Genomic DNA, 19,630 nt, shown 5'->3' with positions numbered 1-19,630 from the left:
TATGCCGCTATTTGCTATAGTTGGATTATATATCCACATGTAATGTAAGAAGGAAGGAAGGGAGCATGAAATTCATTTTCTTCCCCGCCTACCTAATTTAGCAGAAGAAAGAATTAGCTCTTTTATTTAATAGGGGCTTCCTAATTAGAATATTGGTCAAACCCATTTCTACGCATGATTCTTTCTACAATTTCATCTTATGTTACCAAAGAAAAATACATTCTTCGAATTTGGACTTTGATTCCTATAAACTAAATAACTACTTCTTTCTTACAAATACTTACAAGGAATTAATTTTGGAAGAGTTTTAAGTAAGGTTTGACTTGATTGAATTTTGATTCGAGGGAACGCCTGGAGCTGAAATAACTCACTCAAACACCTTTTAAAGGATTACGTGGTTTAGATCGAATAAGCCCTTATCCAACGTCAGCCACTTGGGAACCCTCCGGACTGACTCTCGTATTCAATCTTTCTTCTTCAATCAATTACTCTTTTACCCGCAAATGTGATGTAGGCATTGGGTTCGGCAATAATGATATCCCCCAAGATACCAAAACTAGCTGTCACCCCACCAGTAGTAGGAGATGGAAGGATTGCTACATAGAAGAATCTTTTATTTGATTGATAATCATATAAAGCAGAAGAAGATGTTTTTGCCATTTGCATCAAGCTCACACTTCCTTCCTTCTTCCATGCCTCCTCCTACAGAAGTACACACTCAAATTAGAGGTCAAGTAGCCAGCCGATCAAAGGGGTGATTCTCTCGCCTACTACAGATACCAACCCCATAAACGGAAAATCTATAATCCCAATTGCTATATGGGAATACCGATTCATTTACCTGTGCCTCTTTGAATAGCCTCATCAGCTGTTAATCCTGTCTTTATTTGATAAGACTCAATATGATCTTTATAATGTTCCTCCTCCGAATGAAATTCAATGGGATCCAAAGAAAGAGACCATGTCTTCATCCATAGGGTCCCAAGTACCTGGCTCGATCAATCAAAAGTTCGATTCTATCTGTGAACTACTCATTTGAAAATGGTATCCACATTGTGAACAACTATTCATTTGAGATTTCTAATCCTTCTTATAATTGAATACATAACCAATTTGCGCATTGAACCCACAAATGCCTGTTTCAGTTCCATCTAGATCATTAGAACTTAAGGTAGAACTTGAGGTATCACTTGAGGGGTATCACTTGAGATAGAACTTTCCGTAGAACTTGAGGTATCACTTGAGATATCACTCTCCGTTCTAGTTAAATCACTTCCATCCGTGCTAGTTCTTATACTGGAACTCTCACTTTCACTACTATTTGCACCTGAACCCCAAATCTCACTATAAACGTCACTCTCACTCTAATTGTGTGTGACTACCACTGAAACAGTCAGTATCCATACGGATTTGAGCCCTAAGATAACTGTCAATGCATTAATGTGATTATTCCAACTATATTTAGTATCATCTATGTAACGATCATAGTCTCTCTCATCACTCTTAGATAGATTCTTTTTATAAGTAGAGCTCGGTTCCAAAAACTATAACTTTCTAGTTCACTTACAAAAGAAGGATCATTGTCAATCTCAAGCAGTATTAGATTTGCACTATCCAAATATATGGAATAACTGCCGCAGCTATTACTATCCCTAACTAAAAAAGTGTCATCAGATACGACCGAATGCCGGCCGACTAAATCATCAACGGTACTCTAACTCGAATTCTCACTATGACTAGGAATCTTTTGATGAATATTATTATTGATCCTTCACTTTCAATAGGACCAAGACTATTGATTGATTTAGTTAGCTTATACCTGTATTCTAACTCCCCGTTAGCCAACCTCGAATTTCACCATCTTTTTTCCATAGAGCTTTCTTGCCCCTATTTCCATCAAAATACAATGAATAGTCATTCGATCAAAAAATCAATCATTTGATGAATATCTCATTTCCTATCAGGAATAGGATCTAAATCCAATCACTCGGATTATTACTAACGAGTCGGTCTTAAAAAAGAAGGGTTGGTTGTTCCCCTATTCATATGAAGAACTTTTTTTCGTAAAATCAATCTCCTTTACTACCAAATGGGTATTCCAAGACAGAACAAAAAGAAAGGACAATATACAGGATGGGTAGAAGAAGTTGTGATACTTGGCTCGATCCATGATCTGAAACGACGGACGGGGGATATAAGATATTAAACGCTACACCAATTCTAAGGATCCATAGGCTTACTTAATTGCGGATGATCCGAGACAACAAGAAAAATGTTTACGTTCTCTTAGATTTGGATTTCTTGCATTTTGTATATCTAGTAAAAAGCTATCCAATAGTATCTTTGTATTGTATTTGGCTCAATCCTTTTAGTAAAAGATTGGTTGGGTGGGGGCCGAGTTTTCTTTAATTGAAAGTCAATGAAAAGAACGAAGAGTCATTCATTCCTGCCTTACAAAGTCTCTACTCAAATTAGAATTTGATCGCCTTCCATACTTCACAAGCAGCAGCTAGTTCAAGACTCCAGTTACTAGCCTCACCGATAATTCACCCTCACGAGCAAGATCACGTCCCTCATTACGAGCTTGTACACATCCTTCTAGAGCTACTCGGTTAGCTACGGCACATGGTCCATTCCCCCTAGCCCCAAAGTTCCTCCGCCGAATTGGAGTACAGAATCATCTCCATCTCGGTTAGAGCAGGCATATCCCAAACGTGAATACCACCGGAAGCCACTGATAGAAGACCTGGTAAAGAAAGAGACCCAATCTTCAGTGAAATAAATATCGTTCGATCTTTTTCAAGAGAATCATCACGTAGTATAAATCAACAAAGCCTAAAGAAAGTGATGTCTCTTTCCCCTTGAAGTTTATCTACTACGGTGCCAGCGGGAATATGGTCTCCACCAGACAAACGTCACCCTTTAGCTAGTACACGGAAGGGAAGCGCATACCATGATTCTTCTGTCTATGAATAACGGCATCCATTGCACGGTGAATGTGAAGAAGTAGACCATTATCTCGGCAATAATGAGCCAAGCTAGTATTTGCAGTGAATCCACCTCTTAACAAGAATAACCAACCAGAAGGGAATAAAGGTGAACGTGAAGTAGCTAATGAATTGAAAGAATAAATAAATAGGGTCAGAGAAAGAGTTTACAAGCAAGAGAGGAAATTCAATCCTCAGCAACACTGCTTTACCTAGTGTAAGAATATAAATAGGTTACGGTTCAGTAGTTAGTTAAAGAGTTTCCCTTACTGTTACAGAATAAATAATAATAGGTGAAGGAGCCAAGCAAGCAGTCAGACAAGGCAAGGAACCAACCGGCCCGGGACATGAGAGTTTCTTCTCATCCTACCTATATTTCCCTTGTTAAAGAGTCAAATCAAGCAATATCGGTTCAATCAAGTAATATCGGTTAAGATTGGTCTATAGTGGGAAATCAAGTAATATCGGTTAAATCAAGTAATATCGGTGAAAGAGTGAAATATAGAATATCGGTTCAGGCAATGGAATTGTAGAGGGGCAGGATAATGAAGAGTGAAAGAAGTCAAAGGGTGTCGGGAGAGGAGCACAGCTACTCGACGAGAAGAGGAGAGGAGGAAAACTCTTGTTTGTTTACGAGGTTCAGGCAATGGAATTGGGAAACCGACAGAGGAGGTGAAGGAGAAGATCAAGAAGAAATAGTCTGTCTTGTCTTGTCTTTACTTACCTTGTTACCTTGCCTTGTTACCTCCTTGTTCCATCCAGACTTACCTTGTTACCTTGTTCCATCCCATCCCGTTCATGAGTCAGTGGCTCTCCTGTCAAGTCTGTCTTTACCTTTACTTACCTTGTTTAATCAGGTGAATGACTGGCAAGTGAGTAAGGGGTTCTCCTGGCAAGTCTGTCTTTACTTAACTTGTTGTTCAATCAGGTGAGGTGGGTGAGTGAGTAAGTGGTTCTCCTGTCAAGTCTAATTAATCTGTCTTCCTTCTTTCTCTCCAGTACTCTCTTTCTCTCCCGTACTCTCTTTCTTTCTCTCCCGTATAAAGATAAGAATTAGTAGAATAGATAAGTGTAGGTAGGAAGGTGTAGGTAGGAGGGAAGCTGTGAGACAAAATAAGGGCAAATGAGCGAAGCCTCTCGACGGATAGGGAGAGGGGAGAGGAGCGAAGCTGTGAGACCAAGCTGTAGAGTCGAATGAGTTCAGTAGCTAACTAAGCTAAGGAGAATGCATCGGAGCTAAACTGTTAGACCAATAGTAATGGGTTGGGTTGGCGAATGAAGCCACTTTCCAGTTCACAAGAATGAATTGTTGAATATGCTTTACCTAGTCTTTGAATCAATTAGTAGGGGAAGTAGTTAAGGAGACAGAATCTTTGTTTGGTTAAGTAGTTAAGGAGACAGAATCTTTGTTTCTTCTTTCCTTCCTGCCTGTTCCGTTCCGTCTCATTCATCCAGAGTTGAGTGTTTACGATTCGTTCAAGAATCATCCTCCCTCCTCTTTACCTCGTGTTTAAGGTCAGGGACGAGAGGTTGGTTCAGTCGCTTGACCTGATTCTCATACAGCCTGTTCTTGATGACGAATGTTTAGTTGAGTCTTTCCTGACTGTGAAGGATCATTAAAGGTTCAAGGAGAGTCCATTCAATACGAAGCTGCTTTACCTTAAGGGAAAGGAGTATATAAAGTAAATCAGTTGTAAAGCTCAGGGAAGGTCATATCGTAGAGTACAAGGGTTTGGTTTCGTCTTCTTTTCTTACTTACTGTTCAGTCGCTTTACCCTCATTTTCTTCGTTTACTTGAATAGGTTCAGCCCCAATGGAATTGTTCAACCCATAGGAAAAGATCAGAGACTAATAAAAGGAAGAAGACGGACAGACGCTTTACCTTGTTTACAGTTCAAGAAGAATAACCCTACCTAGTTCAGTTCAAGAAGAATCGTAGAGGCCGGAAGATGCAGCCAATAAATAGCCTGATTCTTTTTTTCTTACTATTTCCTGTAACAGCTATATAAAGCGCGGATTTGACTGTGTTTGAAGGTGAAGGATCAAGAACCAATGAGACTCGAACGAAGATCAGAGGATTTCATTCATTTACTAGACTGGAAAGCAGCTAATTCATGGATTCTTTCACAGTAAAGTCTCATTCAATCAAATAGTAGCTTTACCTCGTTCAATCAGGAAAAGGGGGTGTCGGTTCAGTCTTGACTTCCTTCCCGCCCGCTCAGTCTCTCTCATTAATGGTGACGAGGTTCAGTTAGGAGCTTCTCTTTCTTTCAAACTTGAATTAATCTTTATTATGATTTGATTGAAGATTCTTCTTCTTCTAGAATTTACTCTCCACCAGTTCAGTCTCATTCTCTGTCTTGCTTTCAGCTTTCTCTTTAACTCCTCTCCTTGTAAAATCAGGTTCTTGTTTCGCCTTAGTTTACTGTGCAAAGAAGAAGATAGGTGAAAGAAGGGAATGAGGGAATCTCAGCTGCTTTGCCTTGGGTTTGAAGAAAAGAGAAATGCAAGAAGATGGATGAGAAGGAAGCGAACAATTCTGTGGTAGTTCAGTCATAGGGGGTTAGTTACTCAAATCTGATTCATTTCTTTGCCTTTATTTAGTTAGGGGAGCCCGAGTTTCAGGAGAGAATCACATTAATAGTAAGGAGCCAAGCCGAGTTAGTTGGGAGAGAAGGGCTCACATTTAGTTTTACACGCTGGAATGGAAGGAGTGAGACCGATAGCTGCTTTTAGCTCTTTCATATGCTCAACTGTAAAGGAGAAAGAAAGAATATGCTTTACCTCGCTCAAGAATAAATAGGTGAATGAGCAGAAGGAATAGGATCATGAATCTCAGCTGCTTTACCGAGTGAAAGAAAAGGGTTGAGGTTCAGGATTGACTTGAAACACTTTCTTGGAGCAGTTAAGTTTGATTCTAAACACTAGTCATTCATTTTATAGACGGTAATGTAAAGGATTTTTTGAAAGAAAAGAAAAGACATTAACCCTATTCAGTAAGAAGAAAGGTCAGGGAATAGAAAGGGGTCAGGTAATATCGTCTAAGGTTACGGAGTTCACTCAATGAATAAGGAGTCTTAGTTTACAGTGAAAGAAGAAATAGCGGCCGGAGCTTGACCAGATTCTTTCCTTCCGGCATTCATTGAAAGAATAGGTGTAGGTTCAGTAGTGATTGAATTGACTCTCCCTTGTTCCGGTGAAGGTGAAGTAGTGATTGAGAAGGAATTATGATCCGCTTGGCTCTGATTTACTCGACCTGGAAAGGACTGATTCTTCTTCTTCTTTCATTTTCTTCTTTTTCTCGGTAAAGAGGTAGCTAATGAATTGACTCTTTCTTGAACTGTAAAGAAAGGCTAATTTAATTCATCGAGAGTCTCCCTTCTTTGTTCCGGTTCAGTAGTGCAAGGCAATAGAGGGGAAGGGGAATTAATCTTTCTTTCATTTGGTTTCGTCTTTCAAGTAGAATCAAAGGAAAGAAAAGAGACCGTAAAGGGTAGGTTCAGGTTCAGGAGAAAGAATCAATCAATAGGAAGAAAAGTAGTTCACTCTCATTCTTGTTGAGTAGTCTTGACTGACTGTGAAGGAGAGGAGTAAGTTGACTGTCAAGCAGCTATTGATTCTTTCACTAGAAAGGTTCCGGTTCAGGGTTGTTTCAAAGCAGCTAATTCATTGATTCTTGAACAGTAAAAGGATAGGTGTAGGATTTCATTCATTGACTCGACTAGAAAGGAATATCTTCTGCCGTCAGGTTCTTCAACTTGACCTCGTGAAGGAATAGGTTCAGGTGATTGAGCTTCTTCTCTTTCTTTCTCTTCGTTTACAGTTAATAGGTTCCGCAATAGAGTCAAAGGGGAAGGGTCCGTCCGTGCCGTGCTATCATCCAGCTGCTTTACCTCCTGAAAGAAGAATAGTTAGTCCAGGTTCAAGAAAGAGTCTTTCTTTGTTTACAGTTCAATCTATCTGGGAAGGTCAGGTCATATTGGGCTCATTCATCTTTCTTGCTTTCGTTTCGTCTCGTTCATCTTTCGTGTTTACAGTCGAGTAAATTCATAGGTTCAGTAGTTCAGGGAATAGGGGGTCAGGAGTGAAAGCCAGCCCAGCCTGTTCGTTCCGTAAACTCTCTCTCTCTCTCTCATTCATCGATAGTGTTTACAGTTTCATTCTTCTTTCTTCTCCCTTCTTTCATTCTCTATCGGTTCCAGAGCTCAGCAATGAGACGACCATAAAGAATAGGTTCATGAGCAGTTATCCATCCATGTAATTGAAGAAGCTGTAGAAGAGCACCACCACGGTTCAGGTCCCGACACATGGGGGATTAATTCAGCAGCAAGGATCGTGAATCAAGGGAAGGGAAGAATGTTACCAGAATTTGGAAGTCACCCACGACCGAGACCTAGATGGCAACCTCACCTAGTACCTCATAATTGAGAAAGGGAACACCCCCCTAGGAAAAAAGCTAAATAAGAAAACACAGGCAGAATGTATTAAGAGGCACACTCTTTGCATTCAGCTGAAAATGGTCATAGCCTAGAGTTCTGACTCGGGCTCGGGCTGTTACCATCAGCACCAAAGAAAGAAGCCTTATCCTACAGGGAGACTGCGAAGAGCTCCAGGTGGAAGGGAGTTTTCTTAGCTCCCGATACTAAGAATGCCGAATCCCTAACAGGTGACGATGACCATTTCGGTAGACACGGAAGTCCAGTACAAGATGAATAAGGAATCTTAAGAGCCGAGGGGACATACCTTTCAACCAAATCTAGACATACCTGTATGAGATCGTTAAATAGATCTTCAGGGACAGAGGACGGCCTCTGAACGAGAGAATCGTACCTTTCTTTCTAAGACTAAGAAGAATCCACATTCTCAACGAAAACAAAGAGAGTGAACCAGTTGATCCTTTCGCCCCTCCTACTTATTTATTAGGATGAAAAGAAGGAATACACCTAGGAATGCCAGAGTGGTTAAGTGAGGCCGGAAAAGGTAAAGGGAGGTTCATTGTCCTTTCACTAAGAATACCTCTGAAGGACTACACTGCAAGACTGAATATACAAAGCGGTGCCGAGGTTCAGTCGCACCATCTCTGGTTCTTGGTATGCCATCTGTCCTTTTGCGCCTCATACGCAGGCTCCAAGAAATTCTTTGATAAAGACTCTATGCTGGTAATGCTGGGGCACGCCTTAAAGTAAAGTGCTCCTCCCCAGCCAGGTCCACTCAACTATCGATGACTTGCCTTCAGTGTTCTTACAGCGCTTCATAGTCTTTATATAGTCTTTCTCGTACACCTGTAGAGCTGCTCATCAAAAAAGGTTTCCCAAGTCGTGTTGCAACGACTCCATCTCTCTCTTGTATTGTGTCCTTCATCCTCAGAATCGGTGTCTGATGGTCTGAATCTCCACTGGAATCTGAACTTGGCGTCTTGGCTTCCTCCTTCGATCCGTCTTGCAAGTGCAGGGTAACCCTGTCCCCGGATCTACTTTCTCGACTGTGTGCTTGCCGCCTACCTAATCCTTCCCAACTCTGGCCGCCTGTAGCTAATCTTTTCCGAGTAGCGTCTCGTAAGCATCTTCGTGCTGAGCCGTCAAAGCCAAAAAGTAGATGCTAAACTAAAGGTGCATCATCAATGGATACCTTCTGCCTCAAACACTTCTCCAGCGGCTTTACTGCAGGTCTGCCATTCTCAGTGTCTAGAACTAGAAACATCGGCTTACCAATCGCCTACCATGTCTCCTCTGTTTTTGGATTTCACTTTCCCTTACTTCGACACCGTGTTTTGGCTTGACTTCTTTAAAAGGAAAAGTTTCTTTCTTTTTCAATCTTTTTTGAATCCACCAATCGGACAGATATTGATTTTGATGAAGAGAGAGAAGGAGGGGAGGATATATAGATTTGCGTGTAGAAGAACTCTGCCTGAGAAGTTAGCCCGAGAAGCTTGAGCTTGAAAGGGGTATCGTACACATTTTCTATAAATAAGCACTTGGGGTGGCCATGAGATCGTTCACTCAATCCCGTGGAAAGAACTCCCTGAGCCTTATAGTTGGAAGCTAAACCAAAGCTAAGTAGGCTCGTAGAGAAAGCCATTTTGCAGGTATACCCCCGGATCTATGTTCCTGAACAGTAAAGGAGAAGGCCACCAGCACCCGACTTACCAGAATGTCCCGTGGCAGCACCATGAAAGTCTTGGTTCCTCTTGTAAGCACCTGAAGTATTGAATTTTAACCGTAAGTCAATTCCCAAGCAAGAAACTTGCTTACCTTCATACTTGGCTTTTTAGCCGAGACAACAATTTAAACATCGTTAGCAATCCTACGATTAGAATCATGAGGGGGAATAAAGTCTCCATCAAAAACAGCTCGACACCTTCACTCTAAACCAAAATTCTTCCATGCTATCGCACAGAAGGTCGTACGCCACTGGCAATTAAAACCAAACTGCAGATCCTTACAAGAAGCATTGCAACATAACCCATCCGTGAATGCCAAGGAGTAAAAGGTACTTGCAGCTAAGGCCAAAAGCGCACTTTATATATACTAACGCTTTAGAGTGTGAGGGAGGGGGAAGTAGAGGAAAAACCAACCCTTGCGAGTCTTTAGGTTTCACATTCATGCCCAGAATAGAATCCGCTGCTTGAGTGCTGCTGGGTGAATATCCCTTGCTATTGAATCTGCTCCAGTTATCTCATCTATAGAAGGGTATAGAATAGTAATAGGCTTTTTTTGATCTTCCTTTAGCCTTTCTTTTCGTGATAGCTTAAGTTGATTATAGAACGTTAGGAAGCCGGCACATCTCCAATCTTGCTCGTGGCTGCTCCTTGGCTTTATCACACTTGATAGCAGGGTTACGATCACTTTTAGAACTAGTAAGAAAACTAAACAGAACAGGGGTTTCTTTTCCCATAGCTTTCTATCTATCAATTACGAGGGTAGGTACGTCCAGTCAAGTAATCAAAGACTTGGACAATACCCCGCCAAGACTGAACAAGAAACAACTTTCCTTCCGGGGGGTCTACCCGTCTCACTTGCTTAGTTGACTAAGGTAAGGTAGCATAACCTTGAAGAAGGGGCATTTCCCTCTCGTCCTATTGTGGTAAGGTTGTAGTCAAGTCTTGGAAGCAAGCAAGTCTCTTAGTGAGTATGGTAATTTGGTCTGTATAGGCAGTCTGGTTGTCTGATTGAGTAGCCCCGCAGTCTGTCCAGCCTAGTTTCCTAAGAGTGGTCGATGTCGGCAAAGTTCATTTTCTTTTGTTTCGGGCCAGCTTTCTCTTGTAAGCATAACTCCCCCTCCTTTCTTTCCCCTATACTGAATCCTACCCAGAAGTAGAGGAAGTAGTCTTTCTTTGACTGAGTCCCCTAGTCTTTCATTCGATTCGGTCCTAAGAGCGGTCAAAGTCGTATCAGGTCCAGTTGCTTCTTTTGCTTGAGTTCTTGTCTATTCTTGAAGGAAGTAATTGATTTTGTTGTTGCTCCCCCCAGTGAGCGATTTCTCTTTCCAAGCCAATTCTTCGATTGGTCTATTCCTCTAGTCGGCTTTAGATTAAGGTTCATATTTCCTTGAGAATGAAAAAGTCCTCATCCTCACCCAAAAGGAAGGACTGAGTTTTCTTTCTTTTTGTTCCCTAAGCTTGAAACTGTATAAACAGCAGCCTTGGACAAATTCCTTATTGTGCAAATCTACGAAAGGTACTTGTGTGTGTGATCGAGTCAATGTGCTTTCCTGGTGGATAACCATCTCTGATGCTTTCTTCTGTGTGTGATAGGTATGATTTTTTGTGTATTATAGAACTTCTCTGTCTTTTTTGTGTAATGGAGAAAAGGAGCTTGACGCCCAACCGATCTTGGAAAACTCAAGAAGGAGTTCCTGCTTGGAGATTAGCAGCTATTCTTTAGTCCTATCAACTTTAGCTTTTGCTGGATCAAAAGAGGTCTATACGCTTGGTTGACCGATGATTCTATTTTGCATTCTGTTTTTGCATCTTGATCCGTGATCAGGGCTTTAGTTCTTCTTTGTTAGTTTTTCAAATCTCTGGAAAGATTCTTTCTCTGAGGTCGTCGTGCACCAGCCCGAACTGATCCGGTGAGGGTAAGAAGACTAAATCCATCTGTCTCTGAGATCCAAGAATAACCTATGCCATATATATCTAGAAATGTTAATCGATTTACGGATTCCCCGGGGTTTCCAATGATTTAATCTTCTGGAAAGAGACTCCCCTGGCTATGTTTACGAGTTGACTAGCGGTTTCCGAGTCAAATAGCTGGACTGCCATAAAAGAACCTTGATTGATTCCCATTGTACTCGCCTACTATACTGAAACTCATGGATCCGAAAACGGAGCCAATCATTCTAACGAATCTATAAGAATATGCTCAAGGGTCCCTCTTTTTGTGAAGGTTGTATTCCTTTCGCTTGGTAAGCAAGTTGGGTCTATATATATTCTTTCTTAGCCGAGCATCCCACACAGAGCCAGAACACAGGGGCCGACCTCCAAGCTTTTCATGAGCACCGGCACAAGTGAATAAGAAGAGAGGATCACGTCTCCGAAGGTGGCAGTATCACCGTCTACAGGTCGAGTCACGAAAGAGAAAGTGCAAATACTCGAGTCGTGAATCAAGAAATTTGGGTGATAAAAGGCGTTGGTCCATGCCTTAGGGGCAATCATCCGCGCCAGTGTATAAAAAGACATTTGAAATTCTTACACGAGGAGAGCTTATGGACAAAAAATGAGGATTCCGGCGGCTTTTGCCATGATGATCAGTCTTCACCAAGAGCAAGACGGTTCAATGTCTTACAATGTTCAAGCAGCCAGCATTCTTGTCGGAAGGAGTTTTTAGCCTGGACACCTACCGAACCTGAAGGATGGAACAAGATGATGAAGAAGCCACAAAGAAAGAAGAGTCAAGGTATAGAGTCAAATCTGGGAAGAGAACAAGGAGATCTCTGAAAAGGGAAGGCAAGTAAGTAGTAGTCGAAATGTTGAAGAGGAGACAACCCTTCAGACTATGCGCGTCGCGTGCTCGATCAAGCAATCTTGGACAATTGTTTTGATTCACTCTCACTAAACTTAAAAAGAAAGAAGAGAAAGAACTTGGAGTTGGGGCCTACATAACAGGTTGCTTGCTTACCAAGCCATCCTGGCTTTGCTCCTCCCCTCGTCAACTCGGTAAAGCAATTCCATTGCCTCCAGTTCTATTATTATTCTTGACTTGACTGATTTTTATATATAAAAACGACTCACTATCAAAATGAAAGACGATCGATTATCTACCCAAGAAGATAGAGAGTCCCACATACGAGAAAAGGTCACAAATAGAGTTAAACCAAGTAAGATTGCAAAGGCATAATGATAGTAGGGTCGGGATATCCCCGCCCTCCGAACCGGACGTGAAGGTCTCCCCTCATCCGGCTCTCTGCAGGGGAATCTCTACTCACTGCTTCCCCTAATATCCTCCCTTTATCACATCATGGGGGTTTACAGGAGATCCCAGAGGCTCGCTCGGAAAGGCTGCTATACCATACCTTTTGACTCAACTCGACTCTAGTAGTCACTAGACTCACTATAGTAGCCCGTCCAGCTGCTCTTGCTGAAATCATTACTCTTCATTCTCCCGTGCTCTAGCAATTGCGCTCCCTAGACCACAACCATGTAGTTAGGTAATCCGTAGTGACGGGAATGACGGAATGAATGGGGATCCCTATCAATATCAAAATGAAGAATATTGAGAGTTTTCTCCCTGTCTCTCACTCAATAGATGTATCTGGTTTGATACGGCTTAGTAAAGCAATACGAGAGGAATGCAATGGGATGGATGGTAGAGGGCTGCCTGCGTCTAAAAGCGATGATTCACTTGTCCCCTTGTCCATAGGGACCTCGTGCATACAACCGAAACGACTCCCACTAGATAGCCGCCCCTTTCTCTCTTTTTACAACAGCCTCGTGGACGGACGAAAGAAGGGAAGTTACAGAAAAGGGGGCTGTGAAGGCTCGCGAAGTAGACAGCAAACAAGAGCGTGCCCTAACCTTGTATTGTATATTATTCTAGCGCTAGGCTAGCACGCCCCTTTCTCTAATAATCAGGTCAGCTTTGAGCAGCTCTGCAATACTCTACTAGTTGTAGGACGGCGGGAGCTTTAAGAATTGAATATGAAGTAAAGGGGCGTAAGCACTGAACTTGATAGGGGATGGGATTCATTCACTTGCATTACTGCTAGCACTACAAAAAGCTCCGGTCTTAACGCCCTGACTACTTACTGCTGTGTAGCCTTTCCTCGGTTTCGTAGAGTTAGGTTTCCAGTTTACCCACAACGGAGGAGCCGCCCCCACCAGGCAGGCGGCCACGGGTCATAACGCACTCTTCGCACAACAAATCCACTTTGAAGTTGACTGATTCGCTCGGCCAATCGTCGGAATGTGTACGAGATACCATAGGGGCCCAATATCTCAATAGCACCTTTGTCTAAAGCTTCGAATGAGACTGAATATCCGAAACGCAGGAACGATCTGACTAGAAAGTCATTCAAAACATGATCGAAGAACCAGCGTTTATTGAAGAAGCTATAGAGTCTATTACAAAAAGTACTAGTTTGAAAGGCTCGTTGGAATTGATTCGCTACGAGATTGACATTATACGCAACAGAAGCACCTGAAGTACTAAACAGAATAGGTATTAGTTTGGTAATGGTTGGAGCAGCAAACTCGGATTCGGCAAGAATCTCATTTTTTGGTAGTACGAAGGGGGAATTGGCCCAAAAATTGGAAAGGGGTCAAGACACAGTCGAGCGCGGCTGACTCAAGTGCCCTCCAAACCGCGTGAAATGGTCGCCTATTACACGGCTCACTAACTCTGCCTGGGGTGGGGGTACCTATTATTCGTCGGCGGTCCAGCGCACCCCTACTTAAAGGATGCTGCTTAATTACGAAGGAAATTCTTTCTTCTGAGAGTTACCTTTCGTTAACTGCATCAAGCCAGGAGTGGACATCATCATCATCTGCAGACAAATCCAGATCCTCCCTCTTTCATCATTAGCTTAGCTAAAGTGGAATAAATAGTATGACAGGCTTTCCGCAAAATGAAACGAAACCCGCATCTTCTTGATTGATATGAAAAAGATGCGCTAAAAAAGACCTCCCCGCCAAGTGATCGAGTTTAGTCAGAATTTCCTCTATCAGTTGCTCCCGCTCCGGACTGACTTCCTGGAAAGATAGGATTGGGCAATTCCGCCGGTTCTGGAGCTGACCTGATTATTAGAGAAAGGGGAAAGAAAGGGCTTTTTATAGAGGTTGAGTAAGGGGGGCGGAGCTTGAGGCTTCTCAGCCGCAGGAACAGGGAACGAATCCTACAAAAATGGAATAAGTGAGCAATGACTACCACAATAAGCCCCCTCATCACTGACTGCTATTTTTTCTTGGTGGGAGTGAACAATGGTTTTTCTGGCGTTCCTTTCTATTGATGAAGAGGTGACCTCATGCTCTTCAAGAAATTCAGGCAAAGGCCCCCCCCGAGTTTACCGGGGATCTTAGAGGGGTCCCAATCAAGGCCGCCACCCTCGCCCTTTAGAGATAGGAGCAAAGCAACTCGACTGGAAAGGAGAGGAGCGAAGCAGCGAGATCGAGTTTACAGTGAAAGAGGATTGAATGAATTTCCTAGGTTCAAGAAGGATTTCATATGCGAGTTAAGGAGAGAATGACAAAACACTTTCTCAACCAGAATGCATCAACAAAACAGCCCTTACATATGGATCGTCGTGGCATGAACTTTGTCAAGAAATTACGGGACTTCCTATTGATCTTGATTAGTTCCAGCTTGTTGAGAGTTCTCTTTTCTTTCTAGACCGGACCCTTTTTTAGACCGTCTCCTGAAACACCTTATCCCGCATGTGCTTTCGAAGCCCCACACTCATTCAATGACTTGCTTGTGATTGCAGCCATTCCCCGAAAAGGGAGAGAGGAGGGAATCGCCTGCTCCCGTTTATGTGACGAACCGAACAACCTTAGGTCCCGAATTCATTCTCCATTACGTGGTAGATATATCTATTGATCCGAAGAACTGACTTTCAGTTGTAAGTCATCTATTCTGCTCCTATCTAAAGTGATGCTAGGTTGCTTCACCTTCACCCTGAACAAACAAAGACAGGTGTAGGTGCGCTTCGCTCGGCCACATGATGAACATGTTTTGAGCTAATTGCATGTCGAGCGGCAGAGCTTGTGGTCACTCCTCACTTGTTCCAATCCTAGTAAAGAGCCTCAGATCCGATTCTACACAAAATATGATATTCGATTCCGGCCCTTACTAGCTCTTTGCTTTGTTGTACAAAGAGCATGCCCGAGGGGGCTACTACGCTCACCGCGCACTTGCATCACCACCAGAGCTTGGCTACCGCTTCGCCCAGCTCCTACTCCTACCACGAACGTCGAATCATCACGTGGCTGCTAAAGCAAGCTAAGCTTCACACGGCGGACAAAAGAAAGACTCACGGCCCAAGGATCCGCAACAAGAGAGCTTTTAGACCCTAACTAAAACGCACATTCTCAACGAGTTACGAAGTTATACTCATTCTCACCGCTTCTTAAGCTGAAAGAAAGCTGGGCAAGAATCTCGGTAGTACGAAGGGTAAGCAGAATCGTATCTGGCAGTGGTTCTTCGGATCGATCACAGATTCTCGGCCCCGTCATTTGGCTTCCACTACAGTTTCACTCTCTTGTTCTCCTACCCTTTACACAACCGGGGGGAGGACTCATGTAAACTTCTTCCTCTAGGTCCCCGTTCAGGAAGGCATTTGGAACATCTAATTGGAACAGAGGCCAATCTCGATTCGCTGCAATAGAGAGCAGGAGACGAACAGACTGAATCTTGGCTACCGGGGTCGGGTAAATAAATAAGGGCTTCCTCGTAATCGAGACCATATGTTTGAGTCAAGCCTTTAGCTACTAGCTGTACCGACCTTTTCCTCCTTTCTCCCATAAAGCTTCCCCCAGCCAGTCCCATATCCAATTAGTATAGAGAGAGATGGGGAGACTCAAAAGTCAGACAAATGCGCATTTCCTCTCTGAATCGAGAGGTATCAGATCGAAGTAACATCAGTCATGTATTCTAATTTCAGTGATTTACGGGAGAAGAAAGTGGATTGTTGAGCCAATTCTAGCATGAGAGGACCCATGAGAGAGAGAGAACACTCTTGGATGCATTCCTTCAATAGCAGGGCTTCCCCCCATCTCAATTGATCAGTCTTCGAGCAGTAATCTCGTACTCTCGACCGGCTCGAACCACTACATTATCCATGTTCCGGTGAACGAGTGAAAGAAAGGAGAAAGAGAAGTTAAAGAAAGAATAAATAAATAGGGGAAAGAAGGAATCAGAGAAGGAATAAGTAGTCTTGACTTGAAAGACTTGAAGGTTCAGGAGAAGAGAAAGAGAAAGAAGGAATCGAGAGTTGAGGATTGACTGACAGTTAACTCTCATTCATTCAGAGTCTCCCTTCTCTTTCCCTTCTTTCTATCACTGTAAAGGTAAAGAAAGGATAGGTTGGTTGGGTCTCATTCATAAGAAGTGGTTACAGAAGAGTCTCAGAGTGTTTGAATCATCCTCCATCCAGTTTCCCTTGTTTACTTACTGTTCGTAAACTCTCTTTCGTTGAGTTTTGAGTTTAGTCTTGACTTTCAGGTTCAGGAGAAAGAACCAAACACCTATAAACTCTATTCTATTCTATTTAACGAGGGAAAGAAGGCAGAGTCCATTCATTAGCTGCTTTACTGTACCGTAGAGGAAAAGAGTTCAGGGACAAGTGAAGGAGAGAAGCCACTTTACCGTGAAAGAAGGTTCAGGATCAGAGAAAGAATGAATAGGGGAAGAAGACTGAAGCCAGCCAGCCTATAGAGGGGAAGGGAAGGGGTATTGATCTTTGTTTACAGTTCAAGAAGAAATAGGGGAAGGAGAAAGTAGCGAGAGGTTCATGAGTTTACAGTTCCATCTGCTGAAGTAGGGAAGGAGCTGATCCTCCAGTTTCCCTTGGTTACAGGAGAGTGTAAATGAACAAGAACTGAAAGGTCAGGTAATAAAGTCAAAGGAAGAAGACGAAGACAGAGTTTACAGTGATAGAATAAAGAAGTAGCTCAGCCGGCCGAGGTTCAGGTTTGAGGTTGAAGTGAGAGTTGAGGAGAAGAGAAAGATCAAGAAGGAATCTTTTGTCTTTCCTTACAGTTAAGTCGAATTGATTCTTCGATAGTCTTTCCTTCCAGTTCACTCTCATTCATAAGTCGTGTTTACTCTTTCATTCATCGAGAGGAGAAGAGAAAGAATGTTGAGGATTGACTGAGAGTTCTGTCTCATTCATCGATCGTCTTTCCTTTTGATGAATGACCGAAAGAAGTAAGTACTATCTTTAAGATTCAGAAATGCTTGGTTGATCTCATTACTTATTGATTAGGTATCTATGGTCGTATTATAGTTCTTGTCCCAGTATTGGTTGTACTGTTTGGTACGGGTATGCGCCGTATGGTATTCTCTCGGTGAAATCATTTTTGTATTTCTATTCTGAATTTCTTAATATGGATTATTATGCACCTGGCTTTCATAGGGTTGGATTTATTGAAGAAAGACTCCCATAATCATTCTCAGATTTTTGTTGGTTTAAGTTTGATGGTAGCATTCTTTATATCGGTTGGGTTATATCTATCTATCCCAACTCAGATAGTATGGATTTATTATCGAATGAATAGAATAGCAGATTATAACATCATGATAGGTTTAAAGAAAGAAAAACGAAATAATAGAAGTAGAACTACGTTAGCGGTGAGAGAAAGGCTAAGAGCAGAGTCCGCGGCAAACTAGAAGATGAAGATGGCACTGCAACTAGCCTATAACTTTGACTTTCTTTCAAGTCAGAATACTGCTCGAAGAATGTGTTCCTACCACAATAGTCTTTGAAGAAAGGACTGCTTTGCCAGCAGTTACAGTATTTGCTTGACCCCTATCTAGAATAAATAGTCAGACTAGAGACTGGCTAGAAGCTTCCGGAGAAGAGTCACTCTACACTCTAAGAGTCAGCCGATAGTCGGATAATTAAGAATAGTTCGTTCGTTCGTTCTCCTCGCTTGATATTTGCGGTAAGGCTAGTTATAGGATGGTGTGAGATATCTCAATAAATAGTTAACGGAAAGGAATAGGCGAGAGATATATAGAAGGTAATGCAATTCATAGTGAACTTGCTCAAAGGAGCTGGGCTTTCTAATCTCGAATCGAGTTATCGGCCACGAAAGAGAGAATCTCAGGAGAGGGAGCGAAGAAGAAGAAGCAGGGCTACTCTTTATCTTTAGTCTGTATATTATAGGTCAATTCAATATGAAGGATTTAGCTATCATTGAGGCAAGCCAATCTACCTTTCATCAGTTTTTAATAACAAGCAAGCCATAGTCATTCCAGGTGGTTTACCCCCCAGTCAAACCACACCCTCTTTGTTAGCAGGTTTAGTCAAAGACCTTTCTCACGAGTGTTACCCAGGTAGTTTACCAACGTAGCGAAGGTAATTCAATTCTCACTTTCAATAGGTACTCAAGATAGAAGCAAGAATCAAATCAGTCAAAGCGGGGCCTGGCAATCTTCAACAAACAAGAAGAATTTTCAATCAAATAAATAAGTGAAAAACAATAACCAAATTGAATTAATAAGTTGAAGCTAAATCGACCAACAGAAGCGAAAGCTCAGATTCTGCCCAAGGCTGACGATTGTTGGTTTATAGATAGCACCAGTCAAGAATCGAATTATAGGCACTGAACGAAGTCAAAGCTCTTTCTAGTTTCTAGTCAAGCTCCAGAGAAGTGAGTCACTTGTTCAATTTCTCGCAGGTGAACGAAGCTCAGTCTGGAGTCAAAGGGAAGTCGTGAGGCTCACCCAGTAGGGAAGGAATATGGAAGATTTACGAGGAAGTGTGAAATGAAAGCTCCATCTATCAATTGAGGAATGAAGTTCAAAGACAGGTAGCTCCGGGAAGACAGAGGAATTCGAGAAGAAAGTACGACCCGAGATTGTGTCCGTGAAGACCAAGCCCAACTCCTGGTTCTCACCCTTAAAGCCATCTACAAAGTTTAGACTTTCGAAGAAGGAACTACTAGAAAGTCCTATTCCTTTCCGGTCTACATTCATCAAAGGCACTGCACTGCGTCGGTATGTTTTCCCCCGCTTTGGTGACATTTTCTTCTTGGGATTCTACTGAACGGGGTAGATCCACTTAACTATAAGCCAAATCACGGGCGCATAAACAAACAAAAGGGCGCCTTCAGATACATAGGGGTTACTCTAGTCAATCAAAGTCCTAACTAAGTAAGGAATCTCCAAACAGAAGTAGAAGTACATACTGCACGGCCGAGAAAGCGATTGAGAAAGCCAAACAAAGATTCTATCTGGATCTTTATTCATCTTCCCCTGGGCCTTTTGAAAGAGAGCTTATGAGCAAGCAGGTTCAATTCAAGATCGACCTTCTTCTCTTTCCTTCATATTCACTCTATTCTGACAACCTAAGGCCTATAGGACCTTAATGAATGACTGCATGGGATTCACGAGAGAACCTACCTTGGGCCGGCCGCACCTTCATTCCTCACTTCCTTGAGCTCGATGCTAGGAGTTCGGAAGCTACCTGTTGATGCCTTTGGCTACCTC

General features: G+C 42.5%; 3 pseudogenes; all 3 read right to left on the bottom strand.

The window, feature by feature from the left end:
- Positions 1 to 416: 416 nt before the first annotated feature.
- LOC111436312 lies at positions 417 to 1,071 on the bottom strand (annotated as a pseudogene).
- A 288-nt stretch (positions 1,072 to 1,359) lies between these two features.
- LOC111436311 lies at positions 1,360 to 1,872 on the bottom strand (annotated as a pseudogene).
- Positions 1,873 to 2,471: 599 nt separating this feature from the next.
- The window catches only part of LOC111436319, a 70,796-nt pseudogene continuing 53,637 nt past the window's right edge, over positions 2,472 to 19,630 (bottom strand).

Source organism: Cucurbita moschata, unplaced genomic scaffold, assembly GCF_002738365.1.
Source record: "Cucurbita moschata cultivar Rifu unplaced genomic scaffold, Cmos_1.0 Cmo_Scf00053, whole genome shotgun sequence".
NCBI lineage: Eukaryota > Viridiplantae > Streptophyta > Magnoliopsida > Cucurbitales > Cucurbitaceae > Cucurbita > Cucurbita moschata.
Note: the sequence above shows the minus strand (reverse complement) of the source record. Positions and strands in the feature narration are given on the sequence as shown.